Source organism: Talpa occidentalis, unplaced genomic scaffold, assembly GCF_014898055.3.
Source record: "Talpa occidentalis isolate TD23 unplaced genomic scaffold, MPIMG_talOcc4v2.1 talOcc4.8, whole genome shotgun sequence".
Taxonomy (NCBI): domain Eukaryota; kingdom Metazoa; phylum Chordata; class Mammalia; order Eulipotyphla; family Talpidae; genus Talpa; species Talpa occidentalis.
Window position 1 is genome coordinate 16,048,812 of NW_023605194.1, and position 11,385 is coordinate 16,060,196.

Consider the following 11,385-nt stretch of genomic DNA (forward strand, 5'->3'; position numbering starts at 1 on the left):
ATGAAATAAATACCTACCTTTAGAGTCTATATTCTCGTAGAAAAAAATGAACAAATAATAAAATGTAATGTACTATATATATACAGTACTGTGAGACATATAAGATCACTTGAAGATATACATATGTAAGAATAAAATAAACCTATCAGGGAATAGTGGCCAAAATTGGGGTTTGGGGAGGGGATTTGATCACTGTCTTCTTTAGGATCTGAAGGCTGAAAAGGAACCATCTAGAGACACCTATTGTTCCAACTTGCTCAGTCAGTCTTAGAACCATCTCAACTAGAGAGCAAATAGCTCTTGGAGCTCAGCAACAGTTAGGGATATTTCTGAGTATAAGGACAACAGCTCTCAGAATTCCCAAGCACAGGAAATGGTGTGTGTGTCAGTTATGCTTCTGTGGGACACGTGTTCCAAAATATATTTGCACTGTGCAGAAGGGCACAGTGATAACTACAAGTCTTGGGAATAACTGCGCCCGGGCTATAGCACACATAGACTTGCTTATGCACCAGAGTAATGTGTAAGATGTCAGAATCCAAAAAAGCTACCCAGCTGTCTTAGGTCATTCGGGCTGCCGGGCGGCTTATAAACAACAGACATGTATTCCTCACAGTTCTTTATTGCACGAGTTATTGCACAGTTCTCTATTGCAATAGAGGCCCCAACTGACATTGGGCCCATTTTCTGATTCATAGGCAGTTTCTTTCCACTAGGTCCTCACAATTTGGGGAGGGAGGGCAGAAGTCTCCCTCTGGCCTCTTTTATAGGGATGCTAATCCCATTCACAATGACCTTGTCATCTCCCAAAGGTGCTGGTTAAACAACTAACCTTGGACATTATGTTTCAACAGATGAATTATGGAGGCACAAGCATTGAGGGCTTAGCAAAACCTAGTAAAACTGGTAGCACAGTTTTACACATACTGAACTGTTAAGAAATACACAAAACACTTAGCTTGTAAAACACCCACTATCACTTGTGAAAGTTGGCTTTGGAATGCTTACAGCATGTGAATAAGTGTGAAGCGGTGTAGGGGGAGGGGCTGAGATCCAGCAAGTCCGTGCTGCTGAGTGGATGGTGCAGCTCACAATTCATGAGGTTAATGGAGGTATCCCGCTGACATTTGAGGGGCCTGCATGTCCCAGTGTGTGGTCTGTGGCACATGGTCTCTATATTTTTCCACAGCTGGGTGTCCCTAGGGTTCCTAGGGTTTCTAATTGACAAAGTTAGGCATGAACACACCCCAAAATTTGCATTATTTTCAAATTATTCCCTAAAATATGTTGATCACATTTAGAATGAATTCACATTGTCAAAAAAATCAAAGATTTAGAGCAGAACTGACTGTAATTCAGATGTTAGTTTAAAAGTAATTTAGATAGAATATAATTTGGAGGAAGTCTTACTTGACAGCAGAGGGAAATGATAAGAAAATAGTGCCAGTCCTCATTAACGTCATCATCTCAGCCTGAGGACTTTTCCTGTGGCGACCAGCAACGCCACTCAATACACTCAGTTTCCACCTACCCCCAACAGCTAGTATTTAGAACTCCGACTCTCACCCAAAGAGTGTTAAATTATGGTTAAAAGTTTTGTTAAAGTAAAAAATAGTATGAAAAATACATTTAGAAGGTTTTTGATTTAAAAAAAAAAATAGAAGAGGGCCTCCCTCATGCCACACAGATTAAACTCTCAGCACTATCAAGCTAGCTAAAGCCACCGCGGCATGAGTTTGATCCCCGGTCAGGGAGCTTAACCCACATGGTGCAGCAGACCTCTCCTGTCTTGGCGGCTGCTCCCCTCAGCAGTGTATTTCAATAGATCTGCCTGTTCTGCTCCCCACTCTGTCTCTGGTGAATCCTCTCACCCCTGCACCTCTGGTCTACACCACAGTTCTTATATGCATAAATACATTTAAAAAAATAGAAGACATAAAAGAAGATTTGATATATTTAAATATAAGGTAAACTTGTCTGGGTAATAAAAACATGTTATAAAGAATACTAAATTAGATAACTCAGTATAAACTTATTGAATATAGATATATTCGCAAAATCTTGCTGTCTATGTAAACATTAATAACAGCTTGCAGATGCATAAAAAGAATATACTGAGCAGTATTCATAAACTAATTAACAATAAATCATAACATATATCCATGTAATTAAATGGAATGCTCCCATTAAAACTATTTTTCTACAGAATGTTCAAAGCAATGAGAAAACTCTCCCATGGTGTTAAGAGAAAGCAACATTTAAAACTTTACATAATATGAAAATAATTTACATAGAAAATAGTTACATAGAAAATAACTTACATAGAAAATAGGAACCTACTGACAGATTGAAATATGGTAATACTGGTTATTTCTAATTCATAAAATTCCAGGTTTTTAAAATTATCTTTCTATTTTCTAAAATGAAAATATATTAATTAGATGATCAGAAAAATGGTATTTCAAATAAAATTTACAAGAAATATATGGCATCATAAATCTAATATATTTGTCTATTATGTTTATCATTTATTATGAGTAACAAAATATTTTCTAAAATGTGCAAAATCCAATGAACTTCTTGTGCTCACTGCCGTCTTCCAGCCGCAGAATGGTGCCCACCTTGCTTGATAGGAGCACAAACAGATAATAACTCTCTCACACACATACCATGAAGAATAGCTGAAACTGGCTTAGCTGGACAGGATGAGCTCACTGGCCAAGGCGAGGTCACCGAGGGAGTCTGGCACCCAAAGGTATAAGCAAATCAAATTTATAGTGTAAACTCCAGATCCAAGCACTGATGTGAGCAGATAGGAACACTAAGTCTAAGGAGCCACAGGCTGTCACGATTGACATTCCCAAGGCAAGGGTCCAGAGTTACCTGCAAATAAGGATGTGACAAACAAAAGTATAGAATGACAATGTTGTGAAAAAGAATTATACTAGTCACAATAAAAATAATAGAACACTGTCGTTATGTGTCATTATTGAATGCTCTGACTAACCATTGTCTCCTTGCAGCCATACAAGTTCCCACAGTGGGAATGGTTTTCTTCTTTGACATTTGGTGAATGTGGGGCTCTTTGTGATCACAGGGCATCAGGTCTGCATGACCCCCACTACTTGCTTATCCTTCTGCATTTCTTCTTCAACAATGAGTACTGTGTCAGGTGCATCTCTGTGATTGGAAGGGACCTTGTCCACTGCTGGTCAGGACTGACAACAGAGCCGACCAAGCCTCCAAGATGACATGGCTCTGGGGCTTGGGAAGCTGGGAAACAACACTGGGTGAAGCCCTCTGATGGGCTGGATTCAACAATACAAACTCAGGACTGTCTCCCAATTCTTCAGCTGCAATTCAGGTCTCTCAATACAAAACAGACACAGTCATCCTCAGTGACACACCTGGCCAAGTTTCTGTCTGGAAGAAAGCCCAGAAAGGATTCAGTTGTTCCTTCTCGCTCTGCAGATCTTTTCTTGTGGCTGGGATTGAATAGATATCCCTGGGGATTTATGAAATCAAATCTCTGGGCATCCAGGGAGGGAGGGTGAACTTGAGTTGGTAAAATGGATTTCTCTTGCACCCATGCACTCTTTTTCTTCTTGGACAAATTGGCAGACCAGCAAACACAAGGAAGTGATTAACACAAGGTGAGACTTTCCTCATAGAAATCACCTGAATATGCTCCCAGGAAATCTAGAAGGGCAGGTAATTCTTTTTAATACAGCAGGTATATAATTCAGTCTTTTGATCGACCTAGTATATCATTCCCAGTTTCTAAATACATTTCCATATGTTAAAAATGTTATTTCTCCTTTGAATTTATGCAATACATTTCATGGGTTTTGTGGCTGTGGGTCAAGAGGACTTGAAGGACACTGAGGGGATACGGGCATAGAAGGAAAAACAAAAAGGGGGTGATGTGTGTGTGGTATCTTTGCTATGTTATAAGGAATTAATGAGTTCAAGCAAGAAAATGCTTTCAGTAGGTAAGTTCTTTGTATAGAACAGAAACCTTGGTCTGGGAAGTTTGTGACCTCTTGTCCAAGGTCACATGGCCGGTAAAGCAGCAGAGTCAGAGCTTCAACCCAGGACTCCTCATGGGCATGCTCACTCCTCCTGCCGCTCTCCTCATTCTCCCCTAGTCTTTCTACAGGTAAGCCACAAATAGAAGATAATTTAAAATAAGATCATTATGTGCTCATGCTGTTATCCTGCTCTAAACATGGTTGTTGGGGGGAAGTTTAGACAAGGAAAAGAGCTTCTTTTGAAAACTCACACCAAATCCCATCTCAGCCCTGGCTGTTGAATTACACAAATAAAGACTCTGTTCCTTCTGACCTTACTTGAGGTGGTTCAAGGGAAGATAGGCCCCCTAAGCCTTCCCAGAGGAAAGAACTGACACTTGCTTCTACCTTCAGTAAACAAGTGGATATAGATAAAGCGTTTTCCAAATACCAGCACTAAGAAATCTGTGGCCCTGCCAACTCACATAGCACTCAGAGTGCTGTGCATAAACCATCAACAGGGACTCGGCTCCAGCTCCTGTTGTAATCCCCAAGCCTATCGGGTTTTCTTGCATGGAGTTTCTTTACAGTGGCCTCACTACGGGGCAAGGCTTGCTTCCCCACTTTGACACAAGGAGTGCAAAGTTGTTGGTAATAACTCAGAATGATTCTTTTTATAGATGAGCACATTTGACCAAGAGTTTTCTGTTTGGTTTTAACTGGAGAGAGTCTACAGTCTTATTGCAAATCAGGAAACACTGGTTGGTTTGGGATGTCCTGCTGAGCCATGACGCCTCATGAGCCTTCAATGGGAAGGAAAAAGAAAGCAAGACTGATGAGGCCTGGGGAGGCAGCACTGAGTCAGTTGAGGAACTGCTGCTCAGATTTACTGCCTTAACCAAAGAGGCACAAAAAGTTTTGATTGTGCCAGGCCCAATACCATAGGTAGAACAGTTACCTGAAGATTCCCATCAGTGATTATACCAGAGATAAGGTTGGCACATAGAATCCTGATGGCCTGTGGGTGTCCCTAATCACCAGGATCAGTCTATTATGAATAAGGCTCTACTGAGGCACTTCAGCTTGAGAGTCAGCAGGTCTCTCCTGCAGGAAAAGGGGTGACAGAAATAAATCAGGGTATGTGGGTTCCTTTTCAGGGGAGTGTTAGCAGGACAGAGCAGGTGTCTGGAGTCAAGCTAGAAGCTAGTGCTAAAACCAAATACAAAGATTTGACCTATGTGGTCAGAAGAGAATAGCTGGGGTGAATTCAGGGAAAATATAAGAATCCATGGTTATTCCTGCCAGACACACCAGATCCACATCTTAAAACACCCAGACATCTTCCAGACTTAAGCGGGCTGGTGCTCTTAAAATACTCTGTGATTCAGTAGCCTTCGTTCTGGAACAGTGTGGATTCTATTTCCTCCATACCCTCTGGGGGCAGATTCTCTAATTTCTTTGATGATCTCCAGTCAGTGATGCAACCAAGAGCCAAATGAGCGAGAAGAACGGCCCACTTGTTAGTTACCAAGTTCAAATAGATTTTGTCTGACTTTCTTTTCCCCCACGTTTTCCACACCATCCCCCTTCCTTTGGCCTCAGCACTGATCAGGGTCCCATCTCTGAATAGTTTTAGGGGACAACAAAGCCAGGGAACATGTGACCAACTCACTTTGAACTCTTGCAGAAAAAAATGTTTGCGTGCACAAATGTTTGTGTACTCTGCGTATGCAGAAGTGCACTTTTTGGTATAATGTGCAGTAGGCAGTTTCTAGGAACTAAACAATAGCAATGCCAGCATGGTTTATTAAGCATGTTGCAATGGGCCGCTCTGCATGATTTCTGTGGCATTACAAATGGAACTGCCATCCATTTACAAGGAGGGAGCAGAAGCAGAAGTGAATCAAGCCTGTTTCCAAATCTTCTGCATTCAGAAGGAATCTCTATCAAGAATCAAATCTGCCAAACTGCTTTGCTAGAATCATAGACTTGGAATTCTAGAGTAGTTGGGGAAGTTAGAAGTAATTCTCTTAACTATTGCTTGAGCACCGATTAGGTGCCCTAGATCATGCTAGAGTATTGACTGGGCTTATCACCTCATTTGACCCAGGTCCAGTTATTTTCATGTGGATGAGGAGGAAGCTCGAAGCAAAGGAAAGACTTCTGCATCCAGCCAGATTACATCCTCTTCCCTGCGCCACATGTTAGTCTCCGTTCTTTTCCCTGGGCTACCTTCTCCCAGCCCCCTCACTACATAACATAGCCAAGGTCCTTGGAATGAACATAAATGGATCCAAAGAGAGTGATGACTGGCACCGAACCCAGCCTCTGAGGGTGTGATCTGGCCCTCAACTCATGACCAACAAAGCAATTGTTTATCCATTCATTTGTTCATCTAATTATTTTATACTACAAACATAATCTAAATAATTACTAAATCACAAGATGGTCTCTGGGGTGTGTAACTTTTCAAGAAGCCATCATCTCTGGTCAGCAACTAGTAACTAAATAAAGGAAATTCTAACCTATACTTGCAGCCCTCAAAAATATTATTGAGGCAATGATTCATAACTCTAGTAAAAGTTTTCAAAATTTACGTGCCGCAGTGTTCTCTTTCTCATAATTGCTTTGGAGTCTCTTACAGTCAATCCCAAATCTCATTTTCCATTTATTCTCCACACTACAGGCACCCACCACTTCGAATTCCATATTGAGTATATCAACTTAGAGTGCTGCTTAAATCTAATCTCTATCCAGATCTCTACCATGCACTTGATTCTACCTTCCAAAAGATCTTTTTCGACAGTTGGCTGAGGGTAAGAGAAGAAAACATTTAACTTTAAAAAAATCTTGTCTAGGAATTATGTGTATTAATAAGTCACATAAGAGGATTCAGTACAATTTGGTGATATGTTAAACATAAGAAATGGGATAAAAAGGAGTCCAATAACAACATGAAATTTGAAGCCTGGAGAATAATAATGCTGTTTACAGAAGAATGTCTTGGTAAAGATTTAATGATTCCATATTTAGATACATAGCATTTAAGTGGCTATAAGGACCCACTGACAGCAGTGGTGAACAGAGCAGGCAGGTAATATAAGGAAGTCACAACATTGCACGAAGTAAACAAAAATGCAAAATCCCAGACATCCAGGGCATATTAGTTCAGGGGAAAAAAATCCTAAGTACATCATTAGCTCTGGCAGCTGTTTCTATAAACAAAATTGAATGGACATATTGGTGACCCTTGGCAGGAGGATGTACTTGAATTACAATATGCTCAGAGGTTTTTTTTTTTTTGGTGGGGGTGATGGAGGGAGGTGGAGGTGGCAAGTGTGTATTTTGGGAAAATCCTTTGACAATTATTTTGCCAAAACAATTAAAATACCTGTCCACTTCAATTTATATGGTTCAATTATTTTAAATGGATCACAAGGAAGTATCACCTAAAATACTGCCTCCCTGATGCCACCACATATATTAAATAGGGTATGAACTTTCTGTATCTCAATTAGTCTAGAGAGGCCAGGGAATATGGAGGTTTGATATGTAGATTGTCTTTTGGGAATGACTGGTAATTCTTTTTTTTTTAATTCAATTTTAGTCTACTTCTCGCCAGAATAATAATTGAAATATTAGACAATAATAGAAATTAGTCCATTCTACAGAGATTGTTCAGTGAATAGGATTACTAAACATGTTTATATCAATGTGCTCTCAGAGTCTTCATTCACAAGTTACTAATGACTCCCCACACCTGAGGTCAGCACGCTCCTGTCCATGACTTTGGAGGTAGATCTGAATCAGTGAGTTGCATCATCCTCTTATTGTGTGGGCATGGAAAATTGTTTCTATTTATTTTTCATTTTCCTTTCCTTCCCCATTCTCTGTTGTCATATTTGGTTTTTGTTCTTTCTACTTGAAAGTACTTGTTTAAAATGAAATATACAGCAACTATGCATGGCTCATATATGGTTTTAGAATGTAATCTCTATGGATATATTTAGTTCAGGGTCTGATATGTAGTAAGAATGTAATAAATTCTGACCAGGAACATTCTAATAGTAGTAAACAGCCCTAGTTTCTGTATCCAGTTATTTAAGCAAATAGATAGTGTGGCTTAAATGCTGTCTTGTCATGAACTAGTCAAGCATCTTCAGAGAAATGAAACCAACAGAACATATATGTAAAGAAAGATTCACCTGAAATTGGTGCATGGGATTGTGGGCTGAGAAGTGTAAAATCCCTGGACAGAACATCAGACTGAAAATTCTGATAAATAGATATTATAGTCTCTCGATGATTAAGTAAACTGAGAAGAAATTCCTTTCTCCTCTGGGGACCTGCATATTTTTTCTTTAGACTTTCAACTGATTGGATGAGACCTACCCACATGATAAAGGATAATCCTTTTTCCTCTAAGTCTACTGCTTTAAATGTTAATCATATCTAAACAAATACTTTCACAGCAATGTTTGACACAAAATTAATAATCATCACATGCATTGATCTGACATTTACAGAATTGTGCTTGCACCTCTCATACCCCTTTCTCTCTCTTAGTGTCCTCCACCAACTCACTTATCTTTTCAAGCCTTGGTTTTCTCCAGTAGAAGTTAATGTCCTTCCAATATGACCCTTCCTGTGAATTCCCTGGATGTAGGAAATTGGTGAATCATCACTGGATAAGAAACATCAAACAAATACATGACAGTCTTGAAGAAGTGAATAAGCTTTTTTCTCTCCCTGATATAAAACTAGAAAATATAAAACCACCTCAGGAGTCTAGAAGTATTCACAAAGATAGCTGGCTCTGGTATGTTCAATTCCCACAGGTATTTAGGGAGAGGAAATAGAAGTCAATGGTGAAGACTAAGCAAGCAGATCTTAGGTAAAGCAGCAGTGTTGAGAGGGATATCAGAGATGACATATGAAATGCATTATGAAGAAAGATTGTAGAAAGACTTGCAGTAAATTAGACATAATAAGAAAAATAGTACTCAACATTTTCTTACCTATAAAACACCTGTGATCTTCAGGTATGACAACAGGACTAGTCTGATGATGGCTTTGGCAAAAATAAGGAAGTCAGTGGATGAGCTGAAGAAAGATGGGAAGAGAGTGTGTTTGCTTTTAGAAAGATTAAGTTTGTGATATCAGTGGGTCTATGTGCACCAACTTGAACAGGCTGTTGAAATACTAACCTGGAACTGAAGTGGGGGTCTGGGGAATACAGGATGTTATGGCTATTGTCTGTACTGAGCAATAATACTGAGCAAACCAGGCAATGAATGGTTTGACCAAGAAAGAAAGAGTGAAGAAGGCACAATTCAGGTTATTGTGAAATAGTAACACTTAAGGGAAAAAGGGACAGAACTATCGAAACAGAGAAGAGAATTGAGATTTGCATTGGACCCAACAGATAATAGTGGCAGGAAGAAAGAGGAGATGAAATGTGATAGGTCAGGAACAGTATGGACTGGGCGGATAACTGCTTGGACATGATGCCATCTATGACATCTAAGGGAGGCCTCTAATTGGGGTGCACAAAGAGGGAAATCCACATGGTATGGGGCTGAGTAGTGTGGAAGACATCAGTGAGGTAATGACAGTTAACAATTTGCTTTCTGGGTGGGTAGGTTGGGGGACACTGATTTGTAGCATTTGCTGAAATTCATGGTGTAACTATGTCCTTCATGACCAATTTAAAGTCATCAGTTGTTTAATAATTGCCTCCCAAGATGTCTGAAAATTTAACTCTTCCATTTGTTGAGCCTGTATGAGCTGGTTGCAGTGCATGATTGGAAAAACTGCAAAATGAATAGATATACAGAAGGCAGTTTTTTGAACTTCTGGGAAGCAAATATGGTAGCTTACACTCTAATAATACAATATTATACTGTTAATTATATAATATAAATGTGGAAAGGCAAGGCAACCTCTTAGAAAGCTTGCAGTAATCCTACTAGTGGTCAGAGGACAGAGGGAATCGTTTTTTCTAATCTCTGTACCTCTTTATATCCATGTCATTTGAGCACCCAGAGTTCACATCTCCCTAGTTTCTCTGCCCCTAGGGCTGAATTCCTACACAGGGACTATACTTTTCCTGCATGAATCCTTTGCCTTCAACCCACATTCTTAATGGATTAAGACTTAAAATCAAGCAAACTTCTTACATTCTACTATCTATCAATTATTTTTTTAAATCTTTTATATAATTCTTACATCTTTTTTCATCTTTGCACAATGTCTGCATTTTCATTTTGGTTATATTCCCCATACACTTGCACTTCCCCCCTTATTTTGACTCTAGTCCTTCCTTTCCCTGCTGCTCCCTGCCCCCCACTCCCCCCCCCCACCGTAGTGTGTCTCTGGTTTATAGTTGCTTGTTGATTTTGATTTTTACTTTGTATTGATTAGTCTTTTTCCTGGTCTCTCATTTAGGTTTTCTAAATTCCTGCTATGAGTGAGACCATCCGGTACTTTTCTTTTTCTTTCTGACTTATTCCATTGAGCATGATCCCTTCTAGCTCCATCCATGTTGCTGCAAACTGCATGTGTTTATATTTTTTGATTGCTGAGTAATATTCCATGGTATATATGTACCACATCTTCTTGATCCAGTCATCTATTTTTGGGCATTTGGGTTGTTTCCATAGCTTAGCTATTGTAAATAGTGCTGCTATAAACATAGGTGTGTAGGTGCCCTTTGGAATTACTGTTTCTGTGTCCTTTGGGTAAATACCTTGGAGTGGAATTGCTAGTTTATATGGAAGCTCTATGTTTAGTAGGTCAAGAAATCTCCACACAGCTCTCCATAGTGGTTAGACCAGTTTGCACTCCCACCAGCAGTGCAGGAAAGTTCCTTTTTCTCCAACATTTGTTGTTACTAGTTTTTTTAATATGTGCCATTCTCGCTGGTGTAAGATGGTATCTCTTTGTAGCTTTGATTTGCATTTTCCTGATTACAAGTGATGTTGAACATTTTTTCATATGCCTGTTGGCCATTTGAATTTCTTCTTCAGAGAAGTTTCTTTTTAGCTCTTCTGCCCATTTTTTTAACTGGATTATTTTCTTTGTTTTTGTTGAGTTTCATCAGCTCTTTATAGATTTTTGTGATCAGTCCTTTATCGTTAGTGTTGTGTGCAAAAATGTTCTCCCAGTCGGTGGGGTTTCTCTTTGTTTTTGTTATTGTTTCTTTTGCTGTGCAGAAGCTCTTTAATTTGATGTAGTCCCAGATGTTTATCTTTGCCTTCACTATCACTGCTTTGCATGATGTGTCTGTAAAGATGTCTTTGATGTTCATGTCATGTAGTGTTTCTCCTATATTCCCTTCTATGTATTTTATGGTTTCAGGTCTTATGTCTAGTTG